Source organism: Onychomys torridus, chromosome 8 (assembly GCF_903995425.1).
Source record: "Onychomys torridus chromosome 8, mOncTor1.1, whole genome shotgun sequence".
NCBI classification, from domain to species: domain Eukaryota; kingdom Metazoa; phylum Chordata; class Mammalia; order Rodentia; family Cricetidae; genus Onychomys; species Onychomys torridus.
In genome coordinates, this window is record NC_050450.1 from 83,613,885 (window position 1) to 83,627,953 (window position 14,069).

A 14,069-nucleotide genomic window follows, 5' to 3' on the forward strand; every position below is an offset into this window, starting at 1 on the left:
AGGTACACAGTATCTGTTCCCAATACCCAGTCTGAAAGAAAAGTATGAATTCAATCAATGGCTTGCTGATGTCTCCATTAATAATGATGCTCATATGCTGGGTGTTGGTAGCTGGGTGGTGGTGGCACATTGCCTTTAATCCCAGTACTTGGGAGACAGAGGCAGGTGGATCTCTGTGAGTTCAAAGCCAGCCTGATTTACAGAGTGAGTTCCAGGACAGCAGAGGCTACACAAAGCAACCCTGTTTTCAAAAACCAAAACATATATATGATGTTCAGAACTCATTAGAATCTAAGACCATTTTTATGGAGTTGCCACTTAAAAATGAAATTGAGCCAGGAACAATGGCACATTTCAGCACTGAGGAGGCCAAGTCAGGAGAATCAGAATTTCTTCTTCTTTTTTTTTTTAAAGATTGATTTTATTTATTATGTATACAGTGTTCTGCCTATATGTCTGCCTGCAGGCCAGAAGAGGGCACCAGATCTCATTACAGATGGTTGTGAGCCACCATATGGTTGCTGGGAATTGAACTCAGGACCTCTGGAAGAGCAGTTGGTGCTCTGAACCTCTGAGCCATCTCTCCAGCCCCTGAGAATCAGAATTTCAAAGCCATCCTTGGCTACATAGTGACTTTGAAGCCAGACTGTCCTCATAAGATCCTAGCTAAGAAAAGAAAAAGAACATTAAATAAAAAATCAAATCAAATTGCAAGCTAGAGTATATAAATATGCTTTCTGTGAGATATTTTCCCAATTTTCTACATGTTGAGTAAAAGACATATAACATATATCCTCACATGTAATCTTATGTAAGAATCAGGAAGTCAAAGGATTAGACTGTTAGATTAGTAGTTAAAAGGACTTGTAGTCTAATTTAAGCTCCTTAATAACCATGTGACCAGGACAGCTGGGAAGCTTATTTCCTTGTTTGTAAAATACTCATTCTGCATGCTTCACTAAGTTGGTAAAAATCCCAAATAAGATCATGAATGTCAGTGCTTTGAAAACAACTGAAGCAAGCCACTTAGCACTGAAGGCAATTCTGCTTTTGAGGGAGTCCTTATATAGCCCAAACTCCGAAAACACTGTCCTTGGGAGGAGGCTCTGGAGGGGACCAGGAGGATGCGGTAGGAGTACATAGATTGTATCACAGCTCTGAATTGTGAAGTTATAGATTCTACTACAGTGGTCAGTTGTACTTACTAAGTGGCTTTAGCATAAACAAAGTGACTTGTTAAAAAAAGGTGGCTCTGAATTAATTGAAGATTGATGATGTACGAGTAAGTTTGACTTTACTCCCTTACTTGGTAAGCAGAACTTTATTTGTAGTCTTATTGCTGAAATGAAGACAGCAATATAAGCTTGGGTTTTTTCTTACTCCCCCCCCTTTTATTTTAGATTTGGGCTATGAAGTGGATTTTGATTTGGTTTATTTGGAATTATATTTTCCCTCAAGAAGTGAAAAGTGCAAATATGCCAGAGATAGAACAAACAGAAAAGGTCAAGGAAAGAGAAATATTAGAAAGAAAAAAGACTTTAAATATTTCAAAGAAGTCCTCCCCAATCATAAACAAAAAGTCTCAAGTGGTTTTTTGGAAAATCTATCTTTGCGTTCTCACACACTGAAATCTGAGGTCATTAGAGGCGGGCATTGATTGGTCTTCAGGGAGGAAGGATTGTTGTTCTTTAGAGTGGCATGTTAGAGGGAATGAGGAGGTGCACTATGCACTATGAAGAACATTCCCTACAGGGACCAAAGTCTTTCTGAAGGCTTGTTGAGTTACTGGAGCTTGCTTTTGTTAAAGAAGTGCTGCTTTGCTGAAGTGTGGGAAGCCAGTGTCTTTCTCCTCTTTGCTTAAGTCACCCACTGCTATATTATTCCCATCAGTCACAAGAAAGGTATTTTACAAGCAGGTTTTCACTAATGAGATCTGATTAGATTCATTGGCTTTTGGGGTATGATGGGGCTTCCTTCAGATGACATAATTGCCTATTTAAAAGAGTACTCTGTTTTTAGTTTTTCTAATTCTCTATTTTCGCTGAATTTTCATTGAAGTTTTTTACAAAGCCTAATAGAGATTGTGAGAAATACTATTGGTTAAAGAAGTTATCCTTAGTTTCCCATCCTTGCTCCACAGAGAATGTAATATGTATCCTTTCAGTGTAGTATAGGTATGGATATGAAAATGTATTGCTTTATGTGTTCAGTCCTTTATAATAAATTTTATATGGATTTTTAAGTACTTATGTATGTATACTGTATATATGAAGATTCTTTTTCTTTTTTTTAGACATGGTTTCTCTATGTAGTCCTGGCTGTCCTGGAGCTATCTATAGACCAGCCTGTCCTCAAACTAACATAGAGACTTCTGCCTCTACCTCTTAAATGCTAGGATTAAAGATGCGCGTCACCACACTTGGCTAAAGATTCTACAGCAATCATTTTTTCATTTATTCTTATTTTCTGACCTCTATCCATGTTGCTATATATATGCTTGGCCATTCATGTTTTGTTTTTGAGATAGGGTCTCACTATGTGGCCCTGGCTGGTCTGAAACTCTATGTAGACTAGGTTTGGCCTTGAACTCACAGAGATCTGCCTGCTTTTGCCTCCTGAGTTCTAAAATTAAAAACATGCACCACCATGCCTTGCCCTAGACTTCCTGTTTTAATGATACTTTTATTTCATAGTATCACAGCTCTGTTGATTTTTTAAATTTGCCACTATAGACAAAAACATCAAAGAACATAGGTATCTCGTGTGTGTGTGTGTGTGTGTGCCCCCGCTGCTCCTTTTTTTTTCCTTCAGTGGTTTGAATTTGTTTGATTTTTATCTAAAGTTTCATTTGAATTTCCTACTTACACCAATAACTTATAGTCATTATTTGAAGGAGTAAGGGGAATTAGGAAAACCATTATATAATTTTAATATTTCTCTTTTTTACTGGTGTAAAAAGTGCTGGAAATTTCTTTCCTGTGGACCCTTTGTACAATTTGGTAATGAGAGCTTTGCATTTTAATATTTTGCATTTTGTCTTTTAAAAATCTTTATTTTTATGTGCATTGGTGTTTTACTTGCATGTTGTCTGTGTGAGGGTGTCAGATCCCCTGGAACTGGAGTTATACACAGTTGTGAGCTGCCATGTGGGTGCTGGGAATTGGACCCATGTCTTCTGGAAAAGCAGCCAGTGCTCTTTAACTGCTGAGCCACCTCTCCAGCCCACATTTTATTGTTTTAAACCTAATATCTGTTTCTACAAACTTCCATAACTATTGAGATTTTCCTCTTCTATGTAGACTAGGCTGTTCTTAATCTTGTGATTTCTCCTGCTTCTGCTTCCCAAGAGCTAGGATTATGTATGGGCTGTACCACCATGCTGACCTCTTTTACGCCTTTTTAACTACTTGGATACTTTAATTCACCAAATGTGGGACTGTTTAATGACCTCTGGCCCAGGCTGTATAGTTCTTGTGTTACCTCAGAAATTCAGCATGTCTCAGTTGTAGCTGCTAAACCACTGGGCTGTCATTAGAAATATAACATATAAAAATGTAGTGCTATCACAGTATCAGATTCTTGGAAGAATCTATAAGGAAAGAAAATTTCAGAGCTTTACCTTAGTAAAAGAAGACCAATGTTCTGAATTATGAAAGGTTTTCCTCATCCCTTTGCCTCCCTCAGATTTAATGGCTATAAGTGCTACAAACAAGGGGTAGCATTTTTACTGGATTTTTTTGAGACAGGGTTTCTCTGTGTAGTTTTGCGCCTTTCTGGATCTCAGGCTGTAGACCAGACTGGCCTTGAACTCAAAGAGGCTCTGCCTCCCGAGTGCTGGGATTAAAGGCGTGTGCCACCACCGCCCGGCAGGATTGTTTTGTTTTTAACACAGGGTTTCTCTGTGAACTCACTCTGTAGCCCAGGCTGGCCTCAAACTCACAGATATTTGCCTGCCTCTGCTTCCCCAGTGCTGGGATTAAAGGAGTGTGCCACCACCACCCCAAGGGGTAGGTAGCATTTTTATAATATAATTTTACATTGGTATTAGTTTAGAATTACTTGCTATAAATTTTGTCTAAGGGATCATATATTTCAATGACCAATGATTTCCACTTTAAAATTTTTCTTTATAGCCTTTAATTTGATGTGGTTTATTTGTTATTGAGAGGTTGAGTATATTTTTAATTTGCACTCTGCATGTTTTTCCCCTTTTAAACCTGGATCCTATTCAGTGGTTTCCAGCACTTGGAGTCTAGAAGTGTTACAATGGAAACTGTTTCTCTTGTCTAATAACACACACTGCCTGTTGAAGTGTCAGTTAGGACTTCTTCAAACAGTTAGTTTGGGCAGCAACCCATCTCATGACTATGAACTATCTTTAAGAATTTGGGAAGAATTGATACACTGAGTATTTCTTTTTTTTTTTTTTTAAAGATTTATTTATTATGTATACAATGTTCTGCCTGTGTGCCAGAAGAGGGCACCAGATCTCATTACAGATGGTTGAGAGCCACCATGTGGTTGCTGGGAATTGAACTCAGGACCTCTGCAAGAACAGCCAGTGCTCTTAACCTCTGAGCCATCTCTCCAGCCCCTGAGTATTTTTTTAACAACCAACTCCACATTTTATACTTTATGTTGCAAAGGTATGTTTGTTTGTACGGTTGCTTAAATGTAGGTATGTCTGTGGGTAGAGCTGCTTAATGTGGGTACTGGAAAACAAATGAGTTCTCTGCCCTATGTCTTATCTTAAATCTTTCTTTAGAACAACACTAACACTAGCTGAGTGGTAACACATGCCTTTAATCCCAGCACTCAGGAAGCAGAGGCAAACAGATCTCTGTGAGTTCAAGGCCAGCCTGGTCTACAGAGACAAACAAAAGCACTATGGAGTTTTCTTTCTCTTCTAGAAATTGCCATGAATCTTTTTAGTAAAAAAGTATGTTTTTTTAACTATAGTCATCCTCTTGGTCTATTTGATCTGGGTACATAACAGCAACTATTATTCTGTGGCAATCAAAATAATACAAAGAATTTTCTTCTTAAGGACCAATAAGATAGCTCAGTGGATGGCTAAAATACACACAAATAAATGCAAAAAGGGGGAGGAGGTACTTCTTGGTGCTGGAGAAATTGCCTTTGCAGAAGACCTGGGTTTCAGTTCCCAGCTCCCAAATAGTTGCTCACTGATTGTCTGTTAACTCCAGACCCAGACAATTCAGTGCTCTCTTCTGGACTCTGGCAAGCACAGCATACGTACACTTACATATATACATATAAGCAAAACCCTTCATGCATATAAAGTAAAAATAAATCTTTAAAAATATAGTATTTAAGGAACTGTTCTTTCTTTTCTTTTTTTGCTTTTTGAGACAGTGTCACTATGTAGTCCTGGCTGGCCTGGAACTCTATGTAGACCAGACTGGCCATAAGTTCAGAAATCCACCCACCTGCCTCTGCCTCCCAAGTGATAAAGGAGTGTACCACCACTGGAGGCCCATATATTTTTCTTATAGTTCTTTTGTTTACATGTTTACTTTTAAAAAATATTTTACCTTATAGTATAAATAAAACATGCTGTTTTTAAAAACTTAAAAATAATAAAAAGTGCAAAGGGAGCACTCCGTTGTACATTGTCAGCTAGTTGGAGTTCTTAGCTCTTTTTGCCCTCAAGGATGTTATCATTGAAAACAGGTATTGTGCTTTGTTGGGGAAAAATATACTTTTATTAACTTTTTGGGCATTGATTGTCTGTTAATATTAAAAACATAAGCCTAAACTTTGTTTGTGTAAAAAATGCTAATTTTAAGAGGCTGGAGAGATGGTTCAGTAGTTAAGAGCACTGGCTGTTCTTACAGAGGTCCTGGGTTCTATTTCCTAGCAACCACATGGAAACTTAAAACCATCTATAACTGTAGTCCAAAGGGATCCAATGTTCTCTTTCAGTGTGCAGACATACATGCAGATAAAACATCCATTACATAAAATAAATAAATCTTTAAGGCCAGATGTGATGGCACATATCTTTAATCCCAGCACTCAGGAGGTAGAGGCAGGCAGATCTCTGAATTCAAGGCCAGCTTGGTCTACAAGTGAGTTCCAGGACAGTCAGAGCTACACAGAGAAACCCTGTCTTGAAAAATAAAACAAAAAATTGCTAATTTATAGAGAGGTAATTTTTTGTTTGTTTTGAGGCAGGGTATCCTTATGGATTCCAAGCTGGACTAGAGCTTTAGTTAGTCTGTAACTCTTACCAACCTCAAACTTATCCTCAAGCCTTATCTTTCCAAGTGCTCAATAACAGGCATGTGCCCCCACAGGAACATATAGAATTACTGTGAAATCTTCAAAGGATGGGAGTTCAGAAGGAAAGTTGAATTCAGTCATTTATTAAATAGGTTTGTTTCTTGCCTTCCATGTGCCAGACACTGTCTAGGTACAGCAACAAAACAGATAAATCTAGCTTTGTACAGCTTTTTTTTTTTTTTTTCAGTTAGAGGAAACAGATTGTGAAAGATATAGTATGCTAGATGACTTTATCTAGTATAGAAAAAATAATGAGGCAGGAATAAGACTGCCAGGGAGAAAGAGTTGCATTTTAAGGGTGTCAGGGAGAGCTCTCACAAGAGATGGTGACAATTAAGGAATCAGCAATGGCAGGGTGTGTGCCCCATCATCTCTCAGGGCCTGGAGAACATTACCAAGACAGCAAACTGCAGGTACAAAGCCCTGAGACAGGAATGAGCCCGTGCTGTGAGGAACTGCAACAAAGCAAAGTGGTCCAGCTGGAACATTGCGAGCTCAGGAGCTGGAACTGGAGATGAGGCTAGAGTGCTAACAGAGTACTGCTTGTGTGGGGCCCTTTGGGCCAGTGTATAGACTGTGGCTTTTACTCAGAGTGAGATGGGGTGACTGGAAGTTCCCCTGACCACTGTGACATTCCACAAAGCAAAAGAAAATACGTCTGTCCTGACTTTGCTCTTTCAAAAGCTTCCTTCTCCTACAATTGGAGTGTTAAGTGGTGGCTCCTAGAGAGTAGTCACACACATTACATTTCAACCCTTCTATCAATAGAGGAAACTTCTGAAAGACAGGTCTTACATTTCAAAATTAAATTTTAAGTAATATAGGATATTGGTCTGTAAGTATTTATTCTTGGATGACCCTGTTTTATGACCAAGTTCTCAATCCTGAATTATCTTAAAAAAAAAAGAAAAGAAAAGAAAAATCAAAGGTGTGTTCTGTGGGGGAGACCTTTTGTACACTGTTAAATAGTAGAGGGTAGCTAGGTGTCTATACACTGTAGTGTTACTTTAACCTTTTCAGTGTATGGGGCCTAAAAATGTTAATTCTGGGAAATTAATTCAAGACAAAACCCAGAAACTTAAGAAAAAGTTAGAAAAGGACTAAAGGTTTCTGTTTCAAGAATCACACATATAAGCTGAGTGTGGTGGCTCATGCCTTTAATCTCAGCACTCAGGAGGTAGAGGCAGATGGATTTCTGTAAATTCAAGGCCGGCCTGTTCTACGTTGTGAGTTTCAGGACAACCAGAACTACAGAGTGAGACCCTGTCTTTTAAAAAAAAAAAAAAAATCACGCATATTCAGAGACTTTTCATTTGAAAAATTAGGCTATCTTCCTGCCTTTGGGGTATCCAGAATTGTGTCCATTTGGCTGTGCTTACCAAATATTTATTGGATGGATTTGATCTGACTGCTGCTCCTTGATGTAACTTGTGAAGTTTTTCTGAGTTTTATTTTATGGTCTCTGACTAAAGGTGTCCTGCGATAACATCCTGTTTAGGGTGATAGTTCTTTCTGTTACTAATAGTAACCACATTTGGTTTTACCAAAATCTGTTACAGTGTAAGGAAAATTAATTTCAATCAGTGTATTAAAATTCATATGCAAACATTTGAGAGACTTTGAAGGCTAACCAATTATTTCCACAGTGCCTCATTTTCCCCCATTAAAGAAAATAGGATCTGTTGTACCTATTTTTGCCTAGGTTCTGTTCCTACAAGCCCAATTCCCTTTGCAGGATATATGATAGATTATTAAAGCAGTTGTGCTGCAGACAGCAGCCAAGATAATCTCACTGATCTTCAACACAAACCCTTTCTCTCCCATGTATAATCAGTATTAATAACCTGTTCGGTCTTTTGTGGATACCTTCCTGCTATTTCCTAAAACCTTGTGATAAATGACTTGGTTTAAATGTGTCTTGCTTTGGTGTAATTTAGCCAGACAGCACCTTTAGTAAAGGCATATGTTATACTTTGTAGTAAGTTCTTCTCAACAATATTGACATGGGGCAAGTGATATTTCATTTTTGCTTATAAGCAGGAGTGTTAGAACCAACTGGTTTTCTGAATTTCATGTATACCCTTTTTGAGAGCTGAATAAAAAGTAGATTGTTCAGACTAGAGTATTAGAATAGTAATTTTTTCTAGTAAGTACTTTTATCAGTCATTTCATTGCAGATGTATCACCTGATTTTCGTGAACTTTTCCCTTTAAAGAACAGCCAAAGTAAGATGTGTATGAGACTCAGGATCTAGTTAAGCTGACTCATCATCTCTATTTCCAACAGAGATTTCCTGCTAGACAAGACAAATTAGAGTTTGCCTACTGATTTGACTTGGTGAGTTTTATGTAGTTTTATTTATACAGTTTAATCATGCAGGGGTAAAGCAGAATGAGATAGACAAATAATTTATCACGCTTGAAAAGTGCACATCTTTAGTGCAGTTTACTGTTTGATTTTAGTGCATATAGAAGGTAAAGTCATATAAAGAAAACATGTTTGATTTTCTTTTTAATGTGTATGTTCTTGTATGTGTGTGCATGTGGAGGCCAGAGGGTGGTCTGTCATCTTCAGCAACAGTATCCACCTCCTTTAAGACAAGGGTATCTTATTGGCCTGGAGTTACCAATTATGATAGGCTGGCTAGCCAGTGAGTCCCAGTGATCCCCTATCTCTGCCTGCCAGCAATGCTGGGTTTACAAATGAGTGTCTAGCTTTATGTGGATTCTGGGGATTGAACTCAGGCCCTTGTTCTTACAAGGTAAATGTTTTACCAACTGAGCTATCTCCCCAGCCCACTCCAAAGAAACATTTTTGTAAGTGACTTTAATAAAGGTTTTATTCTAAATATCCCTGCTGGGAATAAACTAGAACCTTTTAATCATATCTTTTCTGCTGACTAATATATACTAGGAAAAGGTTATATACATACTAGTGATGGGGGAAGCAGTCGTGTTTGGATTTAATTTTTTTTTGAGACTTAATGACAGTATATAGCACAAGCTGGCCTCAAACTCATCATCCTCTCAAATGCTAGCTAGGATTATAGGTGTATACAGGAGTCCCAGCTGGGTTTAAATTTTTAATCAAGGGTTGCTAATACATGATATAGAAACAGTAGAGTAAGAAGAGCTTCTTAGAGGGTTAGATTACAGTTTATAAAGCAAAAAGCCGTAAACAGTGTGGCTTTTTTTTTTTTGGTCTGTAAAAGGAGTTTGAATTTTGAGCATCTTACCTTTTTTTGTATTGTACCTTAGAACTTAGTTCTTTAATGTTGACTTAAAATCTTGCTACCAAAATGGCTCTCTTCAGGTGTTTACTCTGGGCTCTGATTAATGCCTCAAGCCTCTATGTATACTTTTACAGAGTCTTACTGGGCAAAATAGGTGTTACTGCATTTTAATCTTTTTCAGACCAAGGCCATCAGGAACTAAGGGCATTCATTCTTTTAAGATAGACATCCTGTTCAACTTTCCTGTTTGTCTGCCTATGTGTTTTTATTTTCCCCTGGATTCAAGAATTTGGAATGCACACTGGAGACTGAGAACTTGTGGTTTTCTTTTGTTCTGTTGAGTTTATTTAGATCCTTAACCTAGCTCATTGCCTAGCTAGACTGGCTGCCCATTTAGCTCCCAAGACTCTCCTTGTATACTTCAAAGTGTTTCCAGTCTGGCAACACTTTACCCAAAGAGACATCTCCTCCTGAGGTTCTCTCTCTCTCTCCCCCTCTCCCCTTCTCTCTCTCCCTCCCTCCCTCTTCCTCCTGCTCTCTGCACCCCCCCCCCATCCCCAACACACACACACACACACACACACACACACACACACACACACACACACACACACACACACACACACACACCCAATATAGAGTCTCACTTATTCTTGGCCTCAAACTATGTGACTGAGAATGACCTTTTGACCACTGGTCTTTTCTGCTTCCACTTCCCAAATGCGGACATTACAGGCATGTGCTATTATGCCCAGTTTATGTGGTGCTGGGAATCAAACCCAGATTTCTAGTATGCTAGGCAAGAACTCCACCAACTGAGCTCCATGCCCAGGCCAGAGTTTGGTTATTTTTGTTAGTTTGTTAATTTGTTTGTTAGGGTTTCTTTGTGTATCAGCTCTGGCTATCCCAGAACTCACCAGGCTGGCCTTGAACTTACAGAGATCACCCTGCTTCTATAGTGCAGAGATTAAAGATGTGTGCCATCCACCACTGCCTGGCTGAATTTAGTTATTTTTAAGAAGGAATTTATTTTCTGTGTTTGATTTCTAGATAAGACACCTTGCTTCATTTAATAAGGAGAGGTGTTCAGACCTAAAGGAGGTGACACACTCACACACAGAGGCTGGCAAGGTAGCTCTGTGGTAGAGTACTTGCTTATCTTAGTTGGAGGGAGTTGGGCTTTCCCTTTCAAAACATATTTCTGAGGAAAATTGAGTTCCCTGATATGTTGTAGTGGTTAATGGGAAACCTAATAAATAGGTTGCTTTTTTAGTGTGGTAAACGCCCTGTAGCAGGTGGGGCTTTTCTGTTTCCAAGTTAATGAATCCCTCCTCACTCTACCCAGCACTGACTCTGACTCTTCTTTCACGTTCATTCCTTGGGCTTCCTCTCTGGCCAGTTTTTATTAGCAATAAATACTTTAAATGATTTTTTTTCTCATAAGGCCAGCGGATACTATGAATTATAGGCAGCTCTCTTTGTTAAATGAAATGATTTCAATTTTTAAATTCCTTGCATGCTGGACACACATGCATAATATTAGAGTTAACATTTCATCTGTTTATGGTTTAAAGATTTTTTAAAAAGTATTCTTAACTATGTGTAGGCATGTGTGTCTGTGTGTGAGTATGTACATGTACATGCAGAAGCCTATGGAGGCCAGATGCTCACATTCCCCTCTGGTGCCGGAATTACAGGGGCTTATGAGGCAACTGAGATGGGTGCCAGGAACCAGACTTGGGTCTTCTGTAAGAGCAGTGTGGCTCTTAATTGCTAAGACATCTCTTAAGCTTGTTTACTTGTGTATAAAGTTTTAGGTCAGCTAGCAAGATGGCTCAGTGGGTAAAGGCACTTGTCCCCAAGCCTGATGGCCTGAGTTGGATCCCTGGGAACCACATGGTAGAAGGAGAGAATCAGCTCCCACAATTTGCCCTGTGCCTTCATACAGGAGCCATGGTATTCATGTACCCCCATACACACAACAAACAAACAAATAAATGGGAAAGTTTTGTTAGAAATACCAGAACCCCCAAACTTGTTTAGACTTGAAATTATGATCATTCCTTTCTTCCTTCAACTACGCCTATAAAAACTTTATACAGTAATCTATGTTTTTCCTCACATCTTGTGTGTAGGGGCACACATATGGTGAGGTTTGGGAGTATTAACTAATACTAGAGTCTGCTTTTTACTTTCTCCTATTAAAAATTTTGTTGATTATTTTCCAACAGAGGAATCTTGGACATGTGGGAGATGTTAAAATCTTTACTTTTACCAAGCTTGCTCATTGTGGCCTTGGAAGGTCTTGGCCATCGTTCATTAGAAGTAACACATTTTAATTTATGAAAATGGAGTCATAAAAAAAAGTCCACTCTGAAGTGAAACAGCCCCTTTATAAGCAACTTTGTTTTTTGATTTGAATTTGTGTTGCTCCATTTTAGAAATCTCCCAAGTGATAGATTTGAAGCTATGTGTGGAGAGCTTATTCTGATGAGTCCTATGTGTTGGTTGGGTTTTTTTGTTTTTTGTTTTTTGTTTTGTTTGTTTGTTTGTTTTTTGTTGTTGTTGTTTTAAGCAGCTGGTAGAGTTTTGCTCCCCAGCAGGGGTTCTATAATTAACAAAAGCAGCATATCACCTGCTGGCTTTAGCCCAAGCCTTGTGAAACCTATGCTTGTTTTGGACATGTTTTATTTTTCTGGATTCCCCCATCCAAGTGAGGATGGAATTTTTCTTTCTCATATGCTGTTATTTGCATGTATTTTGTTTCATAGCTATTTTTGCCTAATTTAAAAAGCAAAATGGAACTCCAAAAGTCTTTTCTAATACCTGGAGTTTTTCAGTCCTACAAAGTAGTTGAATGGAATCTCCTTTCCAGAGCAAGCTTCTGAGTTTGGAGCATAGATGCATTGCCTTTACCCAGTGTTATTTTGAGGATAGAGGATGATGCCAGTGTGTCAGTACCAGTAACTCTGAAAGTGGGGGGTAGATTCTAGGGAAAGGAAATTACTTCCAGACCCTTAAATTGGGAATAAATTTTTTTTTGCATTTTTATTTTTTATTTTTTGCTGTCTAGAAAAGTTGTATCTGAAGTAAAAATTGTTCCATATTTTAACCTTTGAGATGGCTGCTAGATCTCCTTAGGGACAAGGACAGTTTGTGTTATAACCTACTGCCTTCTAAAGAGGGCAATAAGGCTGTATGTAAACTCCCAGCATACCCTGAAGCTTGGGAATGAATGGGAACATTCTATTGCATTCTGGGAAAGACTTGATACCTTTTCATTGCCAGGTTAATTTGAATGCAGGAGCCCTGTCAGTCTGTTTCTCTGAAACTCTAGCTTATGGTCCTGGAGAAGAAGGAAGGAGTCCTCATAGTCCTCTCAGAATCGGTACTTGCCTAGAAATGACTGTACCCTGGGGAAATCTTACACACTATCTTTGCTATCTTTGTTTCAGAGTTTCCCCACGTATATAATAGTTTGAAAAAAAATGTTTACAAAAACTTAGTTAAGTGTCTAGACAAGGATGTGTGTTCATGTCTATAATTATCTGTTTCTATATGTCCGTTTTAAGGTAATCAGGCTGTGTCAAATAGGAAAATTATAGCTGGAATCTAAGTAAATGCTAACTATCTGCCTCAATTTGATTATTTTATTAGAATTTTATTATATAGAATTTAACTTGAAATAACTTAGAAATTTAGACTGTTTTCCTGACAGTTATTGTTTTTTTGTTTTGTTTTGTATTTGGGGTGTTTGTGTGTGTATATGTGTGTGTGTGTGTCAGAGAGAGAGAGAGAGAGAGAGAGAGAGAGAGAGAGAGAGAGGGAGAGCGAGAGAGAGCTAGCATGAGTACACAATCGTAGTCCTGACTATCCTGGAAGTCACTATGTGAACCAAGCTGCTCTCAAAGTCACAGAGATCCACCTCCCTCTGCCTCTTGAGTGCTGGGATTTAAGGTGTGTACCTGCTAATGGTACTTTCTTTTTTTTTTTTTTAAATGAATGTCTTTTTTAAATTTTTCAGAGATTTGTTTATTTATTTATTTATTTATTTATTTATTATGTATGCAGTATATAAGCCTACGGGCCAGAAGAGGGCACCAGATCTCATTACAGTTGGTTGTGAGCCACCATGTGGGTGCTGGGAATTGAACTCAGGACCTCTGCAAGAACAGCCAGTGCTCTTAACCTCTGAGCCATCTCTCCAGCCCTAATGGTACTTTCTATAAGAGAAATTGTTCTGGGAAGTGTGCATGCATCTCTCGGTATTGTCTTGTAGATTCAGGAATTCTCTCATATCCCTGCAGAGTCCCTTTTCTCTTCTTTTCTGAGATTAAAAAAAAAAGAATTTTGACTATAGTTTTAAGATGTACTTAATAAATCTTTTTTTTTTTTTTCCAGTTGTTTGAGACAGGGTTTCTCTGTGTAGTTTTGGTGCATGTCCTGGATCTTGCTCTGTAGACCAGGCTGGCTTGAACTCACAAAGATCAGCCTGGCTCTGCCTCCCGAGTGCTGGGATTAAAGGCGTGCG

At 38.5% G+C, this 14,069-nt stretch overlaps 1 protein-coding gene across 4 annotated transcripts in view; it reads left to right on the forward strand.

Moving 5' to 3' along the window:
• Positions 1-14,069, forward strand: part of LOC118589786 (speckle type BTB/POZ protein) — a 79,465-nt gene that overhangs the window by 33,099 nt on the left and 32,297 nt on the right. For 2 of the 4 annotated variants that reach the window (XM_036197360.1, XM_036197361.1), the window contains exon 2: positions 8,593-8,643. The exons of the other annotated variants lie outside the window; for them this stretch is intronic. The gene's annotated coding sequence lies outside the window, so the exon portion shown is untranslated. The remainder of the gene's footprint in view (positions 1-8,592; positions 8,644-14,069) is intronic. 4 annotated transcript variants of the gene reach the window in all.